At 46.1% G+C, this 20,961-nt stretch overlaps 1 long non-coding RNA gene across 1 annotated transcript; it reads left to right on the forward strand.

Annotated features, from left to right (window-relative positions):
• Nucleotides 1-14,744: 14,744 nt before the first annotated feature.
• LOC120096529 (uncharacterized) lies at nt 14,745-17,377 on the forward strand. Its single transcript, XR_015636981.1, has 3 exons — nt 14,745-15,081; nt 15,384-15,580; nt 16,533-17,377. It is a non-coding gene; the product is annotated as an uncharacterized LOC120096529 (long non-coding RNA).
• The last annotated feature ends 3,584 nt before the right edge of the window (nt 17,378-20,961 follow it).

Below are 20,961 nucleotides of genomic sequence, written 5' to 3' on the forward strand. Positions count from 1 at the left end.
GAGAATGGGCCTCACCATCTCACCTAACATTAATCACTCCTCAATGGCCCACTTCCACATTCCACAAACATATTTTTGCCGGGAGTCAAGCTTCTCACACGTGAATTTTAGCAGACCTTCAGTAATTGCTGGTTTGTTTGTTTGTTTGTTTGTTTGTTTGTTTTTGCAATGGCAGAGAGAACTGCAGCAGAACAGTGTCATAGATGTGCCATCAGCCCTGCCCTTTGCCCTCTTCTCTCTTTACTTGAGGACAGGTGCTAGTCCAAGGTCTTTCCTGAAGGTGGGTCAGGTTTCCATGGCTTCATTTCAGCACGAGTCTGTCAGGAAGAAGATTAGGAAGGGCACTAGAGACTGGGGTGTGCTTGCATTTTAGACACATATTGGTTTGCATTCGACTGCCTTCAGCTTTTGCCCAGGATCAAAGTCATCAAAGTCCTCCACATCTCATCCTGATGTATCTACACATTACATACATACACAGGCGAGTGTAGTCCTTCGACTGAAAAGGTCTAAAGATGGAGGCTTTGTGTTACCGAGGCAGCCGTGTTTAGGCTTGATGCTAGCTTTCAAGATGGATACCTTTCTGTATCCAGCACCATAACCAGACCACACACTAATTCTGCCCAGCACTTTGACAAACATTTAAAGGGCTATGGTATGATGTGGTGGCTCTCACCTTGGGAGGCTGAGGCAGTAGGATTGCCATGAGTCTGAAAGCCAGCCGGCACTACATAATGATCTCCAGAACAGCCTACGCTATGCACCTGTATAAAAAAACAAAAAACAAAAACAAAAACAAAAAAAAAACAAAAAAAACAAAAACAAAACCCAAAACAAGAAAAAAACCAAATAAATAAAAATTTAAAAAGTAAAGTACAGTGCTATAAAGCCACTCCATTCACCATTTAGGGCAGATTTCTAGGAACTAATTCTCTAATTGAGGTCCAAAAGCAACATTCCCCAAGCCTCAATCCAATTCTGAATAGCCACTCGATTTTCCATAGAACAAAAGCCTCCTCCTTCACGTTGGTTTAATTGACTTTGTCACATGTCAGTAGTTTGCTTTGTGGTTAAATTCTTATCACCCTTCTGAGGATGGAAAGAAGAAAATGGAATTTATTCTTTAAATGCACATATTCACATTTTCCCAAAAAAAAACATTTAATAAGGATCTACGGTGTACCAAGAAGGGAGCAGACACACAGCATCTCATTACTCATGTGTCTGGAGGGCAAGCCAGCCTTTGAAACCTGGTAGGGTAAAAAGCATGATCAAAAACCTAATTTCCTGGCCTATCACCTCATAGGAAACCCAGGCCCATTCTAAGCCCTCCTCTAGTCTGGGGTGTCTGGTGTTACTGTGTCCTCTATGTCTCCTCACTAGGGTCACTTTCATGAGGCACTCCTGGAGGCACACATTCTCTGCACTGCTGAGAACTGAGGGTGGACACAGACCATGCTGTGTGTCAGAGTCAAAGGAAGGCAGCATCAGGACAGGAAGCCATGCTAATCAGGGACCTGAAGAGAATAAAGACCTGGAGTCGGGAAGCTGCCCTGCAGTGGGGGTAGGGCCAGCTCGTCACCTGAGTCCTTAAGCTGTGGCTGCCCCATGAATACAGAGGGGTCAATGCCGCACAGAAGAAGGTGCTATGAATAGGTGCATGTGCCCCTCAAATCCATGTGTGGAGTCCCAGCCCATGTGAGGTAGAGTTTCAGAAGGCGCATGGCATATTACTTAGTAGTCTCATTGCTGTGACAAGGCACCGGGTAGAAGCCACTTAAGGAAGGAGATGTTTATGTTGGTCACTGTAAGGGTTGGTTCAGATGCTAAGGTCCTATTCCCCAACTGGCTCTTGATCCACCAATAAAGACACCAGCGACCAGTGACTGAGGATGGAGTGGAACTCAGGAGGACACAGGCAGAATCATGAGAGGGAGAGAAGAACCGAGGAGCAGCTACAGGAGATAATGCCAACCAGCCACGTGAGTTTTTGGTTTTGAGTGGTCAATGGACACTCTATCCGATTATGCCTGGGGTGGCAGGAAAGGTTTAGCAGCGCCCAGTCATTGAGTAAGCAGAGCATTTATGAATAACTGGCATGTGTGTCTGTGTTTTGATTCGGTGGAAACAATATTCTTTGGGCAGAGGTCGGTAGTGCGGCCCTTCTCAGAGTCAAGGCAGAGTAGCAAAAGCTACATGCAACAGGTTACAGTGTCAGAGGGCTGTACGTCATTGTAACAGGGAAGGCAAACCGGAAGGGCCCTGTCTGTGCTGGTGGCAGTCTGTGTTGGAGACTTTTTCGTGTAATGCAGGCCAGGAATGGTGAGCATGGTTGGAACTAGACTTGGGTTCAACCTTCAGATGAATGGCTTGTGCTCTGCTACACGGTGTAGACTATGTAGGTGAACCCTTACGGGTATCCTTCCCATGAGGCACCTGACTGCTGATTTCATTCACGGCCTGCAGCAAGCATTAGGCCTGCTCACAGCCCTTTGGTCCCGCCTTGCATATGGCTAGGTGGCCTTCTCTACCCACGTGATACGCCACTTGTTTAGTCAATGAAGAAAGGCAGATAAAGTCTCCAGATAAACTTCTATTGTATTAAGAAGTTGTGTTAGTGCAGCATGACCTTGTCTGTCCTGACTGATGCAAAGTCAACTTTCCAAACGCCTGGAGTTGCACAGTATATACCACAGAGGTCTTTGGATTCCAGCCTCTAGTAAGCCAAGCCGAGAGACAGAAGACAGTTGAAGTACAGTGGCCGTTACTCCTAAATTTCATGCTGAAATCACCACCATCTTGGCTTCTTCTGTCTTGAAAGACGTTGCTAGATTGATCTTAGTAACTGCCAGGGATATGTCACTGCAGTCAGAAATGAAAGGGGGTAATTAGGACTTGGTTCTACAAGCTGTCTTTTTAAAGATCAGTTAGCCCTCATTCAAGGGCTGACAGCTCGTCTGAGTCTGGGCAGGGGCCCCGGCTCACCCTGTGAAGTGACAGCACCAAGTAGCTTTCTAGCGTGTTGGGGACATAAGGGAAGTACCAAAGCATGAAGAGTGACTAGGCTGTGTGTTCCTTTCCTGTTCCTGACACCCTGTGCCCTCAGACTTTATTTCCTGTAAACATCACAAGAGGGAACCAGGAGATCCCAGTGACTTGGGATGTGGGGATTTGTGGCTGGCCACAACCAATAGGATCTGTTTGGTTAGAGGAACTGAAGTGGCAGGTTTGATGCCAGAGGCCTGGCTCTTGGGTTCTCAGCCCCTGGATAGGATCCTTTTTATATGCTGTCATCTCCAAGAAGTGTACCACGAGCAGTCTGACTCTCTTGAACTGCTGTCAGCTGGTTAGCGTCTCAACAAACAGTGTTTCAACACCCCGCCCTTGGAAGCACCTGGGAAAGACCCTGGGGATAAAGAGGAGGTGAGGAAAGGTCTCTGACTTAACAAGCCTATGCTCTGTTGGCAAATTGCAGCTCACGGCCAGATCCAGGGGCTCACAGCATTTGGACATAAGATTTACCAGAAAGCTGTGGTTCCGTGTGTCTGGCCTCTCCTTCACTGTGGCTGTTACATCATGGGAACTGCAGAGAGAACAGTCGTGAGAGAGGCTGTGGTCCATGCAGCCTGACAGGAGCAGCTTGTAGACCTCATTCAAGTGGGTTCTGAGTCCTTCGTGGAACCCAAATCTGAGAATTATTCTCTTAAAGGCCAGTTCTGTGAGACTTCTTGGAATTATGTTAATGGAGAAAACTCAGGTGACGGGGGACTCGTATAAGGAAGTGAGGTGACATCCAACTGCTGCAAGGTCATAGCCTATGGCAGCTGCTTCTCTGTCAGTTTAGTAATGGGGTCTACCTCTTTTAAATCTCTGCTCAGGAAATGGGAATGTAGGGGCTGCTCCCATCACCATGATTGATCCCCTGAAAGATGCAAGCAGGGCTTCCTGACCATGATGCTACCCACAGTTCTCTTCCCTTATTGTCCTTTGGCTACTAGGGGGCCAGAGTCTGATGTGGTATACAGTCTCTTTAGGTCCTCTGGGTTTCCTGATGACAGCAGGCAGTTTTGTGCAAGCGCCAAGGAAACCTTTTGCTGCTATGTCTCCCCATAGACACAGATAAAAGGAGACAGTACAGGAGTTTGTGAGGCTCCCTTGATTTTTACAGCTAAGGGGAGATGTGAGAAGCTAAGGATCAAGCCAGTCAGTCCCATGCACCAGCGGCATTCCCACAAAGATGCATCACCCACCTTTCCACTGAAATGTCCCAGCTACCTCACACTAGCAGTGAATCCTGCCCATATAAGCGATCCAGTTAGTCACTGTGTCATAAAGACTATGATCTTCTAAGAAGTGCAATGACTTGGACCTCAGTCCTCACAGGGACAATGAAATGAAACCTTCTCCAGGACGTACTCAGTCGGGCTAACACTGTGATGTCACCTCACAGAGACCTGGCCAACTTGAGCATCAGTGGTGCCTCTCTGACAAAGCCTTCTTGGATCAGGAGTGTCCTCTATGCTGGCAGCTCTGAGGAGGAATCTTCCACAATCTGTCATTCAGTTCTCAATGGAGAGGGTAGGGAAATCATACAGGGCCTCACATCCTTCCTCCTGCTCCCGTGTTGTCATGGAAACATATTCAATTCATCTCAGCAAATATGGGCAGTGTCTGAGGAGCAAGGCATGTCCCTACAGAAGCTGAGGGATGAAGGTGCAAAGATGCCTGGGATGTGGCTGCCATTGCCCTCAAAGTCACGAAGCAGAGACAGGAGTAAGGAGACAACCTTGAAGTAAGACGGGCAGGAGGGGACCATAAAAGGAGTCACTAAATGACATGTCTGGGTTTACCTCTAACCTCAGTCACACGGGCAAAATAAATGGTTATATTCATTAATTAACGCATCTAAGAAGTATTGATTGAAGACCCAGTAGGTACCATATAGCCAAGAATCAAGGATGTATGAATAGCTTAGCTTAAAGGAGGTAGCCTTGCTCTGGTGGAACTTACGTGCTCTAATGAAATGACAGAAAATAAAATGTGAGAATGAGGAAATCAATGTAGTTTCTGAGGGTGAGGGGGCTAAGAAGAAAATAGACAGATGGGCAAGACGATTCAGCACGGTGGTGAATGAAGAGTGGAGAATGCCAACTTGTGAGAGTAGTGGGAGGCTTTGATAGGGCAAGATACAGTGGATTTCAGGCTGGAGTGTAGCTCCATGGGAAATGGCTTGCTTAGTGTTCCTGAGTCCTTAGGACCCATCCTCACCTGGGCTCTATTTCCAGCACAACATACACACACACAAATTATTTATCTCAAAGCTTAGCTTGAGGGAACTGCTCTTCAATATTATTTAATGGAATATTAAAACCCAGGGAAGTGGTCTGTCTTGAAGGATTTGAAGTGAGTGCTAGGTAGTGAGAGGCCAGAGGCAAAAGAGTAAAGTTCCAGTTAGCAATTGCATGGTTGATGTCTCTACTCTTGGTTCCTACATTTCCCAAGAGTTTTGTTTTGTTTTGTTTTGTTTTGTTTTGTTTTGTTTTGTTTTGTTTTGTTTTTGGACGTTTAACCACATTTAATTAGAATATCACGAATGTCTTTATATTTTCTAATCTACAGATTATATAAAGACAGGGACGAGCTCCTTTCTCTGGTGTTTAAATGACATGTGGCATTTCACAGTTTGCATGTACAAACCTGCATGGAGGAGGGACAGAGGGAGGGTACCAGAGGCCGGAAGGACAGTGTGAATCCCAGACTGTTTGAGACTGTTTGAAAGGAACAGGTAATGGATCAGCCACGTGAGAACCTGGGACCCAGGGACAGAAGTGTATGGACTGAGACAGACCCGCGGGGACAAGTCACATGTGCAAACTTGATGCTCCCGGATCACACTGGCACAAAGGTCTGTGGGAAACCCATTTCTGCTCTTTCACATGCCCACAATGGGAGGCAAAAAGAAATAGTGGCCTCTAGAGCACATTGTGGGGCTGAGGCCAGCTTTGCTGTGGCCACCATCGCACTGTCTAGAGCACTTAGTTTACTACCTACAAGAGCAGACTGCTAGAGGACATATCTGCTCAGATATTAATCATAGTAGAAGGTTATACTTGGTACTTATGACAGCTAGGCATTTTTTGTTGGTCTTGGTAACATCCCTACAACTAAGGGTTCTTACCACTCTTGTCTAAACTTGACAATCTGAGGCTTAGAGATGTTAAGTAAATGACCTGTCTAAGGTCATATAGGTAGGAGCTGTCAGGGCCTGTGCTTAAATCCAGCTCCCTCTGATGCTAGAGCTGAGGCTGTCCACACTCTTAGTGTGATCTTTTTATGTCTCTCAGATTTATATGGTAAAACCCTACCCCTCAGGGTGATGGCAGTAAGAAGTGGCGCTCGAAGAGGTGACTGTGTCACAAAGGTGAAGCCCTTTGAGAATAGTGTCCTTCCACAAGGCCCTGAAGCCTGTGGAAAGGCTTATTCTGTGCAAACTCAGCTGGAAGACATGATTTATGAAGCAGAGGAGGTCTTCTCTAGACACCAAATCCTTCCAGGATCTTGATCTAGGACTTCCGAGCCTCCAGAACCAGGAAGAAAAAGATTTTTAAATAAGATACTCGGTTTATGGTATTTATTATATCAGCTTGCACAGACTAGAAGCCTACTTCCCATCTGCCAAATCAAGCTTAATTATCGCCTTGGCCTTCCTCTTGGCAGTAGAGGCAGAGGCAAGTATTGAGTATCAATGTGTCCTTTGGCAACGACATAGTCTGGATAGGAAGAAAGTGACTCAACGGGTGGGAGGAGAGGCAAGGTGGGCATGTCCCTGTCATGGGCCACTGCTTGATGAAGAACTATGAGGGTTATTAAGTGAGGGTTAAGTAAGGCCATCTATGATGGGACAGATGGTGACCTCTGCTAGGGTGTGTCTAATCCTAACTCCTGTAACCCACAAACAGTACCTTACCTAGACCAAAAGTTCCTCCAGATGTAATTAAGTATTTTGTAATAACAAGCCCACACTAGAATAAATGGGCCTTCCATCTCATGCCAAGAGATCTACAGGACAGACAGACAGAAGAGGAGGTTCACTTAAAAAAGGAAAGAAAGTAAATCTCCCTAGAGCAGCGAGCGGTTCTCAACCCATGGGTTGCGACCCCTTTGGTGGTCAGATGATCCTTTCACAGGGGTCACCTAAGACCACTGGAAAACACAGATATTTACATTAGGATTCATAACAATAGCAAAATTACAGTTATGAAGTCAATGGTTGGGGGGGGGATCACCACACCATGAGGAAATGTATTAAAGGGTTGCAGCATTAGGAAGTTTGAGAGCCATTGCCCAGGAACCCATAGGAAGCGTGGTGCTGCTCACACACTGATGTTGGACTTTGGGACTACAGACCCAAGAGAGAGTTAGTTTCTGTTTAAGTCATCCTGTTCAGGCCGCGCTGTTTCAGTGGCCTCGGGAAATGAATATCATGTACTCAGTCATGTGAGATGACTACACGCAGTCTATTCTGAGCAGCACAGAAGTCCACACGAGAAACAAAGAGGGCATTTATCTACCTGAAGTGAACCTCCTCTTTACTTGGGGTGAAATTTGCTCCACAAAGGGGTTACTCTCTCTCCCATGTGGCTGGCAGCTACAGGGCTTGGGTGGGAGCTACTTAGAGAGCCGGAAGCCACGTCCCTAGATGAAGTGCTTCATTTAAGACCACATACACGGCAAAGGACACCAAGAGCATGTCACAGGGCCAGTCTTGCCTGTAGACAGCTGTCTTAACTGAGTCGCTCTGGGCCCATAGCATCTGATCAGTCCTAGGTGCTGAAGCTGCCCAGGGCCAGGAAGAACTCATGGGTCCTAATAGCTCCAAGGTTCAATAAATAGTGAGGCATTCCTATGGTACCAAGGACATTCCAAGAGGGGCAAAAAAAAAAACCCCAAACCCCATAATTGTTGTCATTTTAGAAAACTCTCTTCCAGTCATTTCAGTCTGGATGGTCCTGTGGAGTATCCACCAGTTGCCGCTTCTCCAATTGGCATGAAGTCATGCCCACTGACTAAGTCTGCAGGCCAGTTCTCCTGGTACCTTCCCCAGGCCTGTTCTCTTAACTTAGCTTATCTTAAAGTACGACAAGAAGACTTAGTATTTGTGAGCTTCTCTGACAGGACAAGGTGGCCTTGGGATACAATAACACGGACCAACTTTACATTATAACAGTCCTTCTATCTTGAAGCCCCACAGGAGAAACTCCCCATCCCCAACCAACCCCTGCTTCCTTCCCACGTGGTGGTGGCATTTCCTATTTGTGATCATGGGACCAATGCATAGGAAGAAGCCAAAATAATTGTGAAGGAGTCATGGGCTCAGGAGTACTGGGCTGCAGGACCACTAGCAGAAGCTACCTACCTTTTATCTTGTGGGGAAGTGGGTTGGTTTGCTAACGCCACCTAACAAGATACCACAGACTTGGTGTCTTGGCATCAAATGCATTTTCTGACAGGCTGGAAATTCAAGATCAAGTTGGAAGCAGGTTTGGTCTCTTCTGAAGACCTATGTCCTCATGGGGGGTCTTTACACACATATAGCCCTGATATCTGTGCGCTCAGACTTATTCTTTTGATAGGGACAGCAAGCAGTCAGAGTGGGTTATGACTGAGTTAATATTATGTGTCCGCTTAATTAGACCATAGATACCCTCACATCTGACCTTGTTCTAGAATTCCATGAGAGGCTATTTCTGGATCAGTTTGACATTCACTAGACGGAGGGAAGCTGATTTCTCTTCCTATCGTGGGTAGCACTCATCCAATAGATAGAAAGCCCGAGACCAGTAAAAACTTTTCTCTCCTCTGAGAAAGAAAGAATTCTTCCTGGCTGCTGCTTTCTCGAGAACCTTGGCTTTTGCCAACCTTGGGATTCTCACGGAAACATCAGCTCTCCCCAAGCCTCTACCTGGCACCTTTGGTTCGAACGTACACAATTATTTCTCGTGGGTTGGATTGAAGCTTTTCTATCGGCCTCCCAGGGTCAGTCTTTTTCTGGTCTCCCTAACTGTATAAGCCGATTCCCTGAAGCATGTGTGTGTGTGTGTGTGTGTGTGTGTGTGTGTGTGTGTGTGTGTGTGTGTGTGTGTGTTCATGCCCTCCTGTCATGGACGCCCTCATGTCAAGGATGTATCCTATTGGTTCTCTTTCCCTGGAGAACCCTGAACAACTGAATACCTACTCAAGAGTCCTTTTAGCTTAATCACCTCTTTGAGACCTGGATTTCCAAATACAGTTCCACTCCTGGATAGCGGGGTTTGGGCTCTAATACATGAACTTGGACAGGATCCAACTTGGTTCCTAATGGCCAGCAGAGAATCCCGTCTGTCTTCAGCATTGCTTTGTGCTCTTGACTGCTGACTTAGGGTGGAAACTGGCCCATGAGACGATGAAAAGGTGTTTTTCTCCCAGAGCATGCTATAGTTCCTCCTGTTTTCAAAGGATCATGGAACCCAGATTTGGCTGAATGTGGATATCAAGGTGGTATTTAACCTCAGGGGCTCTCCCCACCACACCTTAGTTTGCCCACTTTCAGTTGACTTTAAAGGCCATTCACCCTTGCCGTGAAAGCCACCAGACAGGGAGGGGTCATCTGGCTTGGAGTCGGTGGGTGGCCTCACAGCCACAGAACTTTCCAGCTGAACCTATTGAAATGTCCTGACTGTTACCTGGCCAATGTCAGCTGCTACTCTGCAAGAATTAGTGTAGTAATAATTGGGCCACATTCAGCAAGCACCAATTTCTTTCACTCTACAAAATCAAGCCTCACAATTGATTCGAAATAAACATGTCACTCCCAGGAGATGGAGTCCCCACACCAGCAGCTCTGTCCCGAGTAGCTCTGGAAGGGTCTGGGTAACCCAGTGATGGGACTCAGTCCTCAGAGTGATCGCTTTGGATCTGACTGGATCCGGCCATATTCTAAAGAGGAAGAAGAGGCTGAACCTTATATCTGGACAGCATCCAAGGATGGCCCCTCATGGAGGACCCTTTCCAGGAGTCTTTGTTGTCTCCAGGGGAGCTGTTACTGTTCTAGTCTTGTTGAGGGAAGCCTGAAGTGCCACCTCAGAGTCACTGGAGCCAGAGGCCCTGAGAGAGTGTATTCACATACCCCCAGGTCAGCTGGCAAGTAAGCCTCAGAGGAAGTATCTAACAGACTCTCACATGCAAGCAAACAGGAAAACCAAAGAGTGGAGGGCAAGCAAGCCAGAATGCTCATCTCGCTAGTCTGTGGGGGAGGCTGCAGATCTCAGATGCTGATAGGCAAGGATGGACAGATGGGTGAGTGAGGCTAAGTACGGTGTGTGCGTGCGTGCGTGTGTGTGTGTGTGCGTGTGTGTGTGTGTGAGGGGGGAGAGAGGGGAGGAGAGAGAGAGAGAGAGAGAGAGAGAGAGAGAGAGAGAGAGATTTGCCTAGTATGTATGAGACCTTGGCTCCATCATCATACGTGTATGTGTGTGTGCATATGTGTATATATATGCATGTGCCAGTGTGTGTGTGCATGTGTGTATGTATATGCATTGCTAGTGTGTGTGTGCATGTGTGCATGTGTGCATGTGTGTGTGTGTGTGTGTGTGTGTGTGTGTGCGTGTGCGTGCATGTGTGTGAGAGCGTTGGCTCTGCAAGTACAATGTGTAACTGCCTGGTGGGGACTGGAGATGTCCTGCCATTCTCACTAGGAAATGCTCTATGTAAAGTCACAGAGGTCATAATTTCTCTGCCCTCTTCCCTCCCACACATGCATGCTCACATACATGCTCATGTTGTGAGCATCCCCTCAGGCCAATCCTAGGATCGATGCTGGGGAGCAGATCAGACGTAGCTCCTGTCTTTATCCTTCTCCTCTCTGTTGGGTGTTTCTCTTCTTCTCTCCCTCCCTCTGCCTCCTTTGTTTCTCCCTATCCCCTCCAGGATTAATATCTACATGACTTTCAGGAGAAACTTAATATCCTGCCCAGTGTAATCATTGCTTCCGAACTTCTCATTAGTTAATCTCCACATAAGCAACTCAGGACAGAATCCTACATATTTCTCCCCTAACTTCCATGTGTACAGAGGAGGGTCTCCCACCCTGAGATGCAGCTCCCTAATTTGTTGCCTGGTACCCTACTCCCCTGGGAGCAGCTTATCTACTCACAGGCTTATAACGTCAGTGTCTTATAAAGCTTCTTCAGAATTCCTTCCTCTTCCTTCCTCCACTTATCCTGTCAATCAGGATGAGAGAAATTAAGTTGTGCGTGTCTGGACGTCTCCCTGTGCTGCCAGCTCAGAGCAAGCTGCTAGGTCATCAAGTTGCCTGGGTCTGGATTCAGATGCAGAACGCCATGTTGGGTGAGACTTCCAAGACACCTTCCATTCTCAGGAGCAATGACACCGTGTATGGCACACTGGGTGTGCACTGTACAGTAAGTCCAGCTGCGGGGCCACTCTCCTCCAGCCATGGGCTCTGTGCAGACCTGGGTTTGTCCCCATGGAAGAAGACTTTGCTGCTATGCCTGTACCATGCTATTGACCCTGAGGTCATATCTGTGTGGAAGGGACACCTGTCTTCAAATTTATACAGTGGAGCTGTGTGTGTGTCAACTCTGATTGGAAAAAAATGACAAACTGACTTATAAACATTTTTTAAATGTTAGTTTCGGGGTCTATTTTAGAATCATCATGGAGTGAGTGCTACTTCTTTTCTATTGGATACCAGACCACATTCTTGTGTGCCTACTAGGCACGTGGGACTGTCAGAGGGGCAAATGTACCTCTGCCCTGGCAGTGGTTAGCTATTCTTCTTACCACAAGGACTTTGGCCTTGGTGATGTGATGTTTTGATTAACAGGTTGTGGGCAGCCAGGTCTAGTCACAGTGCACGTTTAGAAACACAGCACTTGGAAGGCCAAAGCAGGTGGCTCACTTCTAGCCAGCTTTAGGATAGCTCGGGCTACATAATGAGCTCAAGGCTAACCTGAGCTACATATGGAGAACCTGTCTAAAAGCAAACATAAAACAAAGGCGACAGAGTGGTAACAGTGCCAGTTATAAACCTAGGCTACCTGAATCATGGTCCATTCTACCAGCCTTCCTATGTTCTACCCTCTGCAGTGATCGTGCCCTCTGGTGATTATTGCCCTTTGAAATCAGACAAGTACAGAAAACCTGAGTCTGACCTAAAGCTTGGAGGCTGGACAGAATGGGCTAGACCGCAGCCAAATCTCAGCGAACAAGCAAGTACATGTGACACAGGGCTGTTTGTTACGCAGCAGCCCCATCACAGTAACAGTTAGCTTCTGATTGCCGAGGAAAGGGTCTCATGTAACCTAGGTAGGGCTCGAACTTGCTGTACAACTGAGGATGACCTTGAACTCACGACCCTCCCACCTCAACTTTTCAAGTGGTGGGATTACCTCAGTCTACCACCACACTTAGTTTTGTCTAACCTGAAAATACAAAAGTCTCAGTCATGCCCTACCAGTGTATTTCTAGTCTATAGAAAAGAAAATAACAGGTTAAATGACTTGTATGAATTAATGTCTGGTGTATCCAGCATTAACGCCCATTTTTACCTCATTCCATGGCCTGCTTTCTGCCTTCCTCCCTTGTTTAGGCCAGTTTGTTCCTAAATGTATCTTAATTAATTAATTAATTAATTGCTTGGTTTTATTTTTTTAAGTGTATGCATGTGGTTCTTGTGTACATCTGTGTAGGGGTATATGCAAGTGTACTACATGGATCCATGTGTGCACACATGTGTTGCATGTACATGTTTGTGTGGATGCATGTGCACGTGTGTTGTACTTTTATGTTTGTGTATATGTGTGTGTATGTGCTGCATGTACATATTTGTGTGGATGTATGTGCACATGAGTTGCATGTACGTGTATGTGTGGATGCATGTGAACATGTGATGCATGTACTTGCTTATGTAGATACATGTACATATGTGCTGTATGTATGTGTTTTGTGGATGCATGTATATATGTGTTGCACGTACATGTTTATGTAGATGCATGTGAATATGTGCTGGATGTACATGTTTGTGTGGATGTATGTGCACATGTGTTGCATGTATGTGTTTGTGTGGATGCATGTGCATATGTGTTGCATGAGCAGACCAGGAGGTATCATCCTTTATCACTATCCATTTCACTCTGAGACAGGGTCTCTCACTGCACTGGGGCCCATTCACTGAGCTAGCTGGCCAATGAGTGTCAGGAGAGCTGCCTGTCTCTGCCTTCCCAGGGCAGGGGTCATGCGATGCATGGCTCTGCTGGCTTTCACATGGAAACCAAACATCCAAACTCAGGTCATCATGTCTGCTCAGACAGCGCTTTACCAACTGGTCCATGTTTTCTGCCCCTCACGATCTCTGTCTGGCAAGGAACGATGCTACGATAGCAGGTAAGTTTCGTCTGCTTACCAAAGCAGAGAAGGAAACAACGGACTGCCCTTTTGCAAGACTGCAAGGTGTCCTTTCATTCAAATTGTCAGCCTACACAGCATTCTGTCCGATACAATTAGGCCTTCCTTTTCCTCCGTGCCTACTCCATACTCGCTGCTATTAAACTTTTTAAGGTTTTGACCAGGACTCCCATTGCTTCAGCCCGGGAATTCGGGTGCTGAAGGCCAGGTTGGCTTAGCGCCCTGCATGTTGTCAGTACAACAAGCCAGAACCAGATGCAGATCACTGAACCAAAGAGCAACCTCTCCCCCGACAGCTTTGTGGGCAGAAAAAGACACCTCCGTCTGATGTATTGCTCAGAGGAAAAAGCAAAGTGAAGCACAATGCGTCTTGTATGCTATCATCTGTGTATCTAAGAAGCAAATCCCTCTTTTGTGTTACAGCTATGTAGACATGCGATAGTTCCTCTGGTGACAGCACTTGACGGTCGGTATAGTAGAGGCAGGAGAGAATGAATTATGGCTGACTGTGCCTTTAATGCTTTTTATATTGCTTTCAAAATATGGACAAACTCTTTAAAGGGGGTGTCTGCTCCAGCCTGTCCTTCATTTGAGTGCTATGTTTGTGTCTTAGATCTTCAGACTTTTCTTTTTTAAAAGAATTATTTATTTTCTGCATAGGATTACACTGTAGCTGTCTTCAGCCACACCAGAAGAGGGCATCAGATCCCATTACAGATGGTTGTGAGCCACCATGTGGTTGCTGGGATTTGAACTCAGGACCTCTGGGAGAGCAGTCAGTGCTCTTAACCGCTGAGCCATCTCTCCAGCAACAGATCTTCAGACTTTCACAAAAGGATTTGAGAGAGGAGGAGGCGCTTTCTGGAATATTCTCTTTCTCTCAATAGTTGGGGCCATATGAGCATCCTGAAAGTCCCTGAGTGAGGACAACAAAGACAAACAGGAAGTGGCCTGAACTGCAGCCATTGGCTTCTATAATCGAAAGTGTTGCCTCGTTCACAGACCCCAGGCTGTAGCGTAAAAAACAAATCATTTTCAGTTGTGTTTACGTTTAAAGACCTAACACGCCCTCAGCTTTTACTCTGAATAGGACAGTTCATTTGAACATTGCCAAACCCTGAGCCTTAGCGCTCCATGTGGACCCGAAGGGTGTTTTTTTCTGTTAAATTATAATCATCTCACCGGAGTAGATTGATTGTTTCAACAACAGACATCTATGTCCATTCATAAAAAAAAAAAAAAGCAAAGTAAATAAATCAACTTCCAAATCGAGTCCTTCTGCAAACACCAGCTGCACAGGAAGAGGAAGGCAGTCTCTGAGCAGCCCCAGGAGCACAGGCTGGGCTGTCTGTGGAGGAGAGCAGAGCCAAGCTGCTGGCAATACCATCTACAGCCCACAGGAAAGAACCTTGGCGGAAAGCAAGGAGGCAGAACAATTGTGTGAACTTAGCTCCCGTTCTCATCCGTGAACATCTGGCCACTGCGTCATGTGTCATTTATTTGATCCAAGCCTGTTCTGAGATTACGCACAGTGGCACTCTTGTCACGAGGGCTGGGAAGGACTTCGTCAGAGACAAGGGATCACAGGCTCACCTCAGTAGCAGGACCGTGGAGCAGGTGAGAAGCCGGGTTTCTGAAATCACCCATTTGTAACGTCCATAATCCTGCCCACTCTTTTATGGGGAACATTAAATAAAAGCAGGAAGCGAAGAGGTCTCTGGGAAAGCTGTCCTGTTGAGGACCAAAGGAAAAACCAACCGTGGAGGACGTCACCTTGGGGTTGGCCCTTCGGAGGGAAGAGTACTGCTTTAAACAGAGCGTTTGCAAACACAGATGTCAGGGACAGGCAGCTTATTTTTAGAGTTCCGCATCTCACATTTGCCCCCACTGATTCCCTTCCTTATCTTCTTCTGCATCAGAACAGCCAAACAGGATTCAAGTGATGCATTTGGATGGCTCGCTTCCCTGCATTGTATCTAGAGCCTGGAATGGGGCAGCCACTTAGCTCCACCGTGTCTGTAGTGGCTTCATCCTCACAACTTCGGTCTTCCAACTGGAAGACTCTGGATAACCATCTCGTGGGCTTATGCGCTGGCAGTTACAAATCAGCCTGGTGGTAATTATGCTTGCAGATCAGCTATTAAGTTTATGTGCTTGTCAAATTTTGACTCTATGCTCCATTGAAATGTAATTAGAACCACTTAGAGCTGGTCAGACGCCAACGTTAAGACCCTGACGGATCTTGATGACTACAGGATTCATGCTCAGCTCACCCTGGGACACCCTTCCGCTATTCTGCATACATCAGGGACTGGAAGGGCAGGATACAAAGTTGAAAGGAATTGAAAGCCAGGAGGAGCCAGAAGGAAATCTAGGGGGAGTCAGATGCCAAGTCCTACATTTCCTCTGGGCAGAAGCAACTGATGGCAGGCTTGTAGATTGGAGGAGACTGGGCTGGCCTACTATATATAAGACACTGAAGAGTTTAGTTAACAGTTTCCTCTCTTTACAAAAGCTCAGACAGGACTTATGATGCATTAACACTGCATCATATGGTTTACAAATATTTACTGTCCTTGTTCTCATAGCAATGTTCTACCTAAGTGTAATCATTATACCCAATTATTAGGCGGGAAATTGAGGCACACAAAATAAATAGCTTGCATATAGCAAGAGGAAGACTTTTAAACATTTCTTTCACCGAATATGTTATTTCCTCTCTACAGATGTGCCTCCCACCCACTGTCTGTTTGGTAAACTCTTCCTCCCCCTTCAGCACTGAAACTCAAAGGCCACCTCATGTGCCCTCAGTGACCTAGTGACCTGGCCGTGATTCTGACTTCCTCTACCTCCCTGGCGGGCTTACGCACGTCTATCCTAGTCATGGACACATTGTGTTTTAACAATTTAACCTCTCTGTCTATAAGTCAAAGGCCACAGCTTACATTTCCTTGGCTTCCCAGTCCCTTGTATATACTGCCTGGAAACCAGTTGGTAATCCTGCCAATTCTGCCTGGTGAGCCCAGCCTCCGGCTCCTTATCAGACTCTAATGTCATTTGTCCTTTAGGGTCCAGCTTAGAAATGAGCTCCTGTAGAAGCCATCCTCACCCACAGACCTGGGCTCAGATGCCTCTCCTGCCTCATTGCCAAGTCACCGTGGGCCCGTGTATAGACGGACAGAAGGACAACAGTGTCTGAGTGCCTGCCTCAATTCCAGCTAGGCTCTTAGTGATTACTGCTCTGAAAAACCAGAGTAACACCATAAGCTTTCTGCATGTTTTTAAAAGCGACTGTGTGTGTGTGCTCTGTGTGTGTGTGTGTGTGTGTGTGTGTGTGCGTGTGTGTAACAACAATTTTCAAAAGAAGTCATAAATTTGAAAGACCTCAAAGGGGAAGGGTACATGAGAGGATTTGGAAAGAGGAAAGGAAAGGGGGGGAGAATAAAATAACTATGTATAATTATGTAAGTAAGTATATATGAATATATGATATGTATTATGCACATGAGGTAATTATATATAGTGTTTTAAAAGATGTTTTTATTTTTATTTTATACATATGGATGTGGTCCCGTGGACTGAACTCACCTTGTCAAGCTTGGTGGTAGACACCTTTACCTGCCCAGCCATCTTATCAGCCCATGACCGACATTTTTTAAAAGATGCAAAAAAGAAAAACAAAGACCTGACTTACAGGTTAAAAGCACTTGTTGCTCTTTCAGAGGACCCAAGCTCAGTTCCTATCACCCACATGGTGACTCACAACTATCGGTAATCCTGGTCCCAGAGGATCTGACGCCCTCTCCCACCCTCCGTGTACACCAGGCACACATACAGTGCTCATACATACATGCAAGCAAAGCGTTCATGTGTATAAAATAAAAATTAATAAAGCCTGTTTAAAAACCCTTCATTTTGTTGACGTGATACATTTATATTTTAATAGCATTTTCTTTTTAAAATTAAAAATTTTTAGATTGTAGTACAGAAGACAGAATCAACCACCTTTGGTTGTTCTTTATATGAGTGCTTTAATACTCAAGGACCTCCCCACCGCTATTAAACAATAAATGTTTACAAATGTTTTTAAAATAAAAAATAAAAAAGTTGTTTGTGCAATGCGTTGAAGGTTGTCCTTAGCAAAGCTCAACAGTACATTCATCCATTGTAAATTTTGTGACTATTTTCGATCAAATTTACCTACTTATTTGCTAAAGGAATTATTTGTCACCAGTGTTCTTCAAGAATAGGTATGGAACAAGCAAAAATTCCCTTTTCCTACTCACTAAAGGAATTAGGAAGTGAACAAATGCAGTAGGTATAAAAGTCACCTGAGCACAACTATCCAGGGTTCAGAGAGCACATGCAGGCTGAGATCCCAGCCTGGTGGACTGTCCGTACCATAAACACACTCAGGAGCCATCACAGAGGGCTGGGCGGAAAGTTGTAAGAGCTCAAGACTGAGGAAAACCAGAGTGAAACATTGTCTTCTGAACATGACAGGACTGTTGTACCCTCAAGCACATGGCAGCCGTGGTTGCTTATGTAAGACCTGCACAAGATCAAGCTGGCCAACACTCAGCACAGAGTGGGCAGGCATTGGTAAGTTCATGCCCTTGAGGAGTATTGAGTGTTGGTGGCTTCTGTGAGAGGAACAGTCAGGTTTTCTTTAAAGGATTGTCCTGGCGGATCAACCAAGCTCCGGGGGATGGCCTTGAACCCATGAATGTATGGGCAGAACAAATTGTACTCAGTGGGTTCCTGAAGGGTGAAAGTGAATCCGAGAACCCTAGGGAGAATGACGGGAGTGAATGTGGTCAATGTGCATTGCATGAAGTTCTCCCAAGAATTGATACAAATGTGGCTTTAAAATCACTTGAATAATTACATTGATAGAGTTTTCGATTATAAATGACCACCTGGGGGTGGGGGCGGGGCCTCTGCTCAGGGGTCATAGGCACCCTTTGCCTCCTTGGCTATGCAACCTGAGGAAAGTGATGGGTTCTCATAGCTTCCAATCAGAAATGTTTTGAGAATAAAGCGTGCTAACACTTGAAAGCCAGAGTTTGGTGAGACAGAGAGGACCCTGTAAATGGTAAAAGCACAAACTTGCAAGCAGACATGACAGCTCTGGATTGGTTTGCCCAAGCTCACGCCATGGGATGCAGAGGCCGGATCACAGACTCAGGAACACAGTAAAAGATTGTCATTTAAAGTGTCTGAACTTGGGGCTTGTTTTTACACAGCAGTCAATGCTTCATTTATTTAAGTCAAACTCACTCATTATTTACTTTAAGTTCTTAGTTTTTGCTAGTAAAAGGGAAGCTTGAAGGAGCTAGGGAGATGACTCAATGGTGAAAGAGATCACTGAGCAAGTGTAAGGCACTGGGTTCAGATCCTCAGCCTCCATGTAAAAACTGGGCATTGGTGTGCACATCTATAACCCCAGTAAAGGGGGAAGACAGGAGACTTGAGGACTCACTGGACTGCTAGGGTAGTAAACGGTGATCTCTGGGTTCTGTGGGAGACCTAAGAACATAAAGTGGAAAAGTAACAGAGGAAATCTCTCAACATCAACCTCTGGTCTCCACATACCCGCACAGGAGAGTAATACTTCCCCATCACACACACACACACACACACACACACACACACACACACACACACCCCTACACATACACACAGACACATACACACATGCATACACACACTCATGCATACACTCACATAGATACACATAAAACACTTACACACATAACACACAGATACACACATACATTCATACATACATACCTACACACACATACACATAGATACACACAGATACACACATTCATACAGACACATACACATAGATACACACAGATACACACATTCATACAGACACATACACATAGATACACACAGATACACACATTCATACAGACACATACACACACACATACACCCACAGACACAAACACACATACACACATACATGCACACACATATACATACACAGACATATATATACACACACATACACATACATATACTCACAAACACATATACATACACTCACACAGACACACACACATACACATAAACATACACACAGAACACAGAGAGAGGCACACACAGACACACAAAGAGACACAGACACACACACATGCAGACACACATATAGACACAAATAGTGACACGTACAGACAAACACCCAGACAGACATACTCACACCCCTATGGTTATACAGACATACACTCACACAGACACACACATTTACACAGATACACATACACTCACAGGAACACATACTTACACAGCCACACACACTCATTCTCTCTCTCTCTTTCTCTCTCTCTCTCTCTTTCTTTCTCTCTCTCTCTCTCTCTCTCTCTCTCTCTCTCTCTCTCTCTCTCTCACACACACACACACACACACACACACTTCAAAATCACTCCTGGTGGAAATGAGCACAGGATATGATATAAAGAATTTCTCTGGAGCACTAATGAACATCTTCAGTGTGGAGAATACTGGATGGCCTCTGACTTCTGTAGCCAGGAGGCAGGTAGAAAGCAGGACGACTGATGTCAGCTCCCTGGAGAGGAGATGGTGGGGAGGCAGGGAACAAACTTGTAAGGCTGTCTGTGCATGTGCAGCAAGGCCCTGCCTACAGTTGAGGAGGGACCATGAGAGAAAGCTGTCCTCAGCACAGGGAATCAGCAGGGAGTGAAACAGATGGTTTCTGTCACCCGAGGTCTATCCAAATAAGTAAACCACGTAGCGGATCAGACGGCTTCTCTGGAGAAAACCAGTGAGCAGGGGGGAGGGACTTGAGAGCAGTGTGGTTTGCCAGTTTAGGAGGGAAGGCCTTCCTGCAAAGATAAGAGTGATTAACGACTCAGAAACAGGGTGTGGGGAGGGAGGGAGGAAGGAGGAGAGGAGGGGGAGAGGGAGGAAGGTAGAGAATGGTGTGTGTATTGGACACAGAAGTCGAGAGCAAGTGCCAAGGCTCCCAGACAAGAACATTTATGAGTGTTGAGGGAGCAGCAAAGACAGCCAAGTGGCAAACAGGGAGTGACTGGGGGTATTGCAATGGTGGGGCTCTCTGCCTGTGTAACAACAGTCTGTGCCAAAGGTTGATGGCTTAGCTTCATTCTGTTCATAAGTCTACAATACGGGCAGAGCTCGGTGGGGACAACCTGTCTCCATTCTATGTGACCTTAGCTGGGATATCCTTGCCAAGTACCTGTGGCTATAAACCGGAAGCTCCATGTGGACTATAAGCCAGGGACTGCCTATCTATATAGATGCTCCCCAGGCTAAGACTGCCTTATCCCTGGTGGCCATGTCCCAAGAACAAGTGTTCCGCATGACAGACCATGAGAGCTGCCAGAACCTATTCATTAAGGGGTGGGTCATGAAGGCCAGAAAGGGAGGCCCCTGCCTCTCATGTCATGTTAAAGACCATGTTTTAAAACTGCCAAGACATACACCTTTAATACCAGCACTCAG

The sequence above is a fragment of the Rattus norvegicus genome, chromosome 14 (assembly GCF_021556685.1).
Source record: "Rattus norvegicus strain SHRSP/BbbUtx chromosome 14, alternate assembly SHRSP_T2T, whole genome shotgun sequence".
Lineage (NCBI taxonomy): Eukaryota > Metazoa > Chordata > Mammalia > Rodentia > Muridae > Rattus > Rattus norvegicus.